The sequence below is a fragment of the Phlebotomus papatasi genome, unplaced genomic scaffold (assembly GCF_024763615.1).
Source record: "Phlebotomus papatasi isolate M1 unplaced genomic scaffold, Ppap_2.1 HiC_scaffold_11, whole genome shotgun sequence".
Lineage (NCBI taxonomy): Eukaryota > Metazoa > Arthropoda > Insecta > Diptera > Psychodidae > Phlebotomus > Phlebotomus papatasi.
Window position 1 is genome coordinate 222,815 of NW_026604358.1, and position 6,022 is coordinate 228,836.

Below are 6,022 nucleotides of genomic sequence, written 5' to 3' on the forward strand. Positions count from 1 at the left end.
GCAATCAAAGAATTTATCAAATACCTGTGTGAAAATCCAAACCATTAAATAAAAAAAGTCAATAAATGTTAGATCCTTCATTTTGTAAATGACAGACCCCTTGATCACTTAGAAAAGTCTTTCTGGGTTATTGCAATCAAAGAATTTATCAAATGCCTGTGTGAAAATCCAAACCATTAAATAAAAAAAGTCAATAAATATTTGATCCTTTATTTTGTAAATGAGAGACCCCTTGATCACTTAGAAAAGTCTTTCTGGGTTATTGCAATCAAAGAATTTATCAAATGCCTGTGTGAAAATCCAAACCATTAAATGAAAAAAGTCAATAAATATTTGATCCTTTATTTTGTAAATGAGAGACCCCTTGATCACTTAGAAAAGTCTTCCTGGGTTATTGCAATCAAAGAATTTATCAAATGCCTGTGTGAAAATCCAAACCATTAAATAAAAAAAGTCAATAAATATTTGATCCTTTATTTTGTAAATGAGAGACCCCTTGATCACTTAGAAAAGTCTTTCTGGGTTATTGCAATCAAAGAATTTATCAAATGCCTGTGTGAAAAATCCAAACCATTAAATAAAAAAAGTCAATAAATATTTGATCCTTCATTTTGTAAATGACAGACCCCTTGATCACTTAGAAAAGTCTTTCTGGGTTATTGCAATCAAAGAATTTATCAAATGCCTGTGTGAAAATCCAAACCATTAAATAAAAAAAGTCAATAAATATTTGATCCTTTATTTTGTAAATGAGAGACCCCTTGATCACTTAGAAAAGTCTTTCTGGGTTATTGCAATCAAAGAATTTATCAAATACCTGTGTGAAAATCCAAACCATTAAATAAAAAAAGTCAATAAATATTAGATCCTTCATTTTGTAAATGACAGACCCCTTGATCACTTAGAAAAGTCTTTCTGGGTTATTGCAATCAAAGAATTTATCAAATGCCTGTGTGAAACTCCAAACCATTAAATAAAAAAAGTCAATAAATATTTGATCCTTCATTTTGTAAATGACAGACCCCTTGATCACTTAGAAAAGTCTTTCTGGGTTATTGCAATCAAAGAATTTATCAAATGCCTGTGTGAAAATCCAAACCATTAAATGAAAAAAGTCAATAAATATTTGATCCTTTATTTTGTAAATGAGAGACCCCTTGATCACTTAGAAAAGTCTTCCTGGGTTATTGCAATCAAAGAATTTATCAAATGCCTGTGTGAAAATCCAAACCATTAAATAAAAAAAGTCAATAAATATTTGATCCTTTATTTTGTAAATGAGAGACCCCTTGATCACTTAGAAAAGTCTTTCTGGGTTATTGCAATCAAAGAATTTATCAAATGCCTGTGTGAAAAATCCAAACCATTAAATAAAAAAAGTCAATAAATATTTGATCCTTCATTTTGTAAATGACAGACCCCTTGATCACTTAGAAAAGTCTTTCTGGGTTATTGCAATCAAAGAATTTATCAAATGCCTGTGTGAAAATCCAAACCATTAAATAAAAAAAGTCAATAAATATTTGATCCTTTATTTTGTAAATGAGAGACCCCTTGATCACTTAGAAAAGTCTTTCTGGGTTATTGCAATCAAAGAATTTATCAAATACCTGTGTGAAAATCCAAACCATTAAATAAAAAAAGTCAATAAATATTAGATCCTTCATTTTGTAAATGACAGACCCCTTGATCACTTAGAAAAGTCTTTCTGGGTTATTGCAATCAAAGAATTTATCAAATGCCTGTGTGAAACTCCAAACCATTAAATAAAAAAAGTCAATAAATATTTGATCCTTCATTTTGTAAATGACAGACCCCTTGATCACTTAGAAAAGTCTTTCTGGGTTATTGCAATCAAAGAATTTATCAAATGCCTGTGTGAAACTCCAAACCGTTAAATAAAAAAAATCAATAAAAATTAGATCCTTTATTTTGTAAATGACAGACCCCTTAATCACTTAGAAAAGTCTTTCTGGGTTATTGCAGTCAAAAAATTTATCAAATGCCTGTGTGAAACTCCAAACCATTAAATAAATAAAAAAAGTCAATAAATATTAGATCCTTCATTTTGTAAATGACAGACCCCTTGATCACTTAGAAAAGTCTTTCTGGGTTATTGCAATCAAAGAATTTATCAAATACCTGTGTGAAAATCCAAACCATTAAATAAAAAAAGTCAATAAATGTTAGATCTTTCATTTTGTAAATGACAGACCCCTTGATCACTTAGAAAAGTCTTTCTGGGTTATTGCAATCAAAGAATTTATCAAATGCCTGTGTGAAACTCCAAACCATTAAATAAAAAAAAGTCAATAAATATTTTATCCTTCATTTTGTAAATGACAGACCCCTTGATCACTTAGAAAAGTCTTTCTGGGTTATTGCAATCAAAGAATTTATCAGATACCTGTGTGAAAATCCAAACCATTAAATAAAAAAAGTCAATAAATATTAGATCCTTCATTTTGTAAATGACAGACCCCTTGATCGCTTAGAAAAGTCTTTCTGGGTTATTGCAATCAAAGAATTTATCAAATACCTGTGTGTAAATCCAAACCATTAAATAAAAAAAGTCAATAAATATTTGATCCTTCATTTTGTAAATGACAGACCCCTTGATCACTTAGAAAAGTCTTTCTGGGTTATTGCAATCAAAGAATTTATCAGATACCTGTGTGAAAATCCAAACCATTAAATAAAAAAAGTCAATAAATATTTGATCCTTTATTTTGTAAATGAAAGACCCCTTGATCACTTAGAAAAGTCTTTCTGGGTTATTGCAATCAAAGAATTTATCAAATACCTGTGTGTAAATCCAAACCATTAAATAAAAAAAGTCAATAAATATTTGATCCTTCATTTTGTAAATGACAGACGCCTTGATCACTTAGAAAAGTCTTTCTGGGTTATTGCAATCAAAGAATTTATCAGATACCTGTGTGAAAATCCAAACCATTAAATAAAAAAAGTCAATAAATATTTGATCCTTTATTTTGTAAATGACAGACCCCTTGATCACTTAGAAAAGTCTTTCTGGGTTATTGCAATCAAAGAATTTATCAAATACCTGTGTGTAAATCCAAACCATTAAATAAAAAAAGTCAATAAATATTTGATCCTTCATTTTGTAAATGACAGACCCCTTGATCACTTAGAAAAGTCTTTCTGGGTTATTGCAATCAAAGAATTTATCAGATACCTGTGTGAAAATCCAAACCATTAAATAAAAAACGTCAATAAATATTAGATCCTTCATTTTGTAAATGACAGACCCCTTGATCGCTTAGAAAAGTCTTTCTGGGTTATTGCAATCAAAGAATTTATCAAGTGCCTGTGTGAAACTCCAAACCATTAAATAAAAAAAGTCAATAAATATTAGATCCTTTATTTTGTAAATGACAGACCCCTTGATCACTTAAAAGTCTTTCTGGGTTATTGCAATCAAAGAATTTATCAAATACCTGTGTGAAAATCCAAACCATTAAATAAAAAAAGTCAATAAATATTAGATCCTTCATTTTGTAAATGACAGACCCCTTGATCGCTTAGAAAAGTCTTTCTGGGTTATTGCAATCAAAGAATTTATCAAATGCCTGTGTGAAACTCCAAACCATTAAATAAAAAAAGTCAATAAATATTAGATCCTTCATTTTGTAAATGACAGACCCCTTGATCACTTAAAAGTCTTTCTGGGTTATTGCAATCAAAGAATTTATCAAATACCTGTGTGTAAATCCAAACCATTAAATAAAAAAAGTCAATAAATATTTGATCCTTCATTTTGTAAATGACAGACCCCTTGATCACTTAGAAAAGTCTTTCTGGGTTATTGCAATCAAAGAATTTATCAAATACCTGTGTGAAAATCCAAACCATTAAATAAAAAAAGTCAATAAATATTAGATCCTTCATTTTGTAAATGACAGACCCCTTGATCGCTTAGAAAAGTCTTTCTGGGTTATTGCAATCAAAGAATTTATCAAATGCCTGTGTGAAACTCCAAACCATTAAATAAAAAAAGTCAATAAATATTAGATCCTTCATTTTGTAAATGACAGACCCCTTGATCACTTAAAAGTCTTTCTGGGTTATTGCAATCAAAGAATTTATCAAATACCTGTGTGAAAATCCAAACCGTTAAATAAAAAAAGTCAATAAATATTAGATCCTTCATTTTGTAAATGACAGACCCCTTGATCACTTAGAAAAGTCTTTCTGGGTTATTGCAATCAAAGAATTTATCAAATACCTGTGTGAAACTCCAAACCATTAAATAAAAAAAGTCAATAAATATTAGATCCTTCATTTTGTAAATGACAGACCCCTTAATCAGTTAAAAGTCTTTCTGGGTTATTGCAATCAAAGAATTTATCAAATGCCTGTGTGAAACTCCAAACCATTAAATAAAAAAAAGTCAATAAATATTTGATCCTTCATTTTGTAAATGACAGACCCCTTGATCACTTAGAAAAGTCTTTCTGGGTTATTGCAATCAAAGAATTTATCAAATGCCTGTGTGAAAATCCAAACCATTAAATAAAAAAAGTCAATAAATATTTGATCCTTTATTTTGTAAATGACAGACCCCTTGATCACTTAGAAAAGTCTTTCTGGGTTATTGCAATCAAAGAATTTATCAAATACCTGTGTGAAAATCCAAACCATTAAATAAAAAAAGTCAATAAATATTAAATCCTTCATTTTGTAAATGACAGACCCCTTGATCACTTAGAAAAGTCTTTCTGGGTTATTGCAATCAAAGAATTTATCAAATACCTGTGTGAAAATCCAAACCATTAAATAAAAAAGTCAATAAATATTAGATCCTTTATTTTGTAAATGACAGACCCCTTGATGACTTAGAAAAGTCTTTCTGGGTTATTGCAATCAAAGAATTTATCAAATACCTGTGTGAAACTCCAAACCATTAAATAAAAAAAGTCAATAAATATTAGATCTTTATTTTATAAATGACAGACCCCTTGATCACTTAGAAAAGTCTTTCTGGGTTATTGCAATCAAAGAATTTATCAAATACCTGTGTGAAAATCCAAACCATTAAATAAAAAAAGTCAATAAATATTAGATCCTTCATTTTGTAAATGACAGACCCCTTGATCACTTAGAAAAGTCTTTCTGGGTTATTGCAATCAAAGAATTTATCAAATGCCTGTGTGAAACTCCAAACCATTAAATAAAAAAAGTCAATAAATATTAGATCCTTCATTTTGTAAATGACAGACCCCTTAATCAGTTAAAAGTCTTTCTGGGTTATTGCAATCAAAGAATTTATCAAATGCCTGTGTGAAACTCCAAACCATTAAATAAAAAAAGTCAATAAATATTAGATCCTTCATTTTGTAAATGACAGACCCCTTGATCACTTAGAAAAGTCTTTCTGGGTTATTGCAATCAAAGAATTTATCAAATACCTGTGTGAAACTCCAAACCATTAAATAAAAAAAGTCAATAAATATTAGATCCTTCATTTTGTAAATGACAGACCCCTTAATCAGTTAAAAGTCTTTCTGGGTTATTGCAATCAAAGAATTTATCAAATGCCTGTGTGAAACTCCAAACCATTAAATAGAAAAAAATCAATAAAAATCAAATCCTTTATTTTGTAAATGACAGACCCCTTGATCACTTAGAAAAGTCTTTCTGGGTTATTGCAATCAAAGAATTTATCAAATGCCTGTGTGAAACTCCAAACCGTTAAATAAAAAAAAAATCAATAAAAATTAGATCCTTTATTTTGTAAATGACAGACCCCTTAATCAGTTAAAAGTCTTTCTGGGTTATTGCAATCAAAGAATTTATCAAATGCCTGTGTGAAACTCCAAACCATTAAATAGAAAAAAATCAATAAAAATCAAATCCTTTATTTTGTAAATGACAGACCCCTTGATCACTTAGAAAAGTCTTTCTGGGTTATTGCAGTCAAAAAATTTATCAAATGCCTGTGTGAAACTCCAAACCATTAAATAAATAAAAAAAGTCAATAAATATTAGATCCTTCATT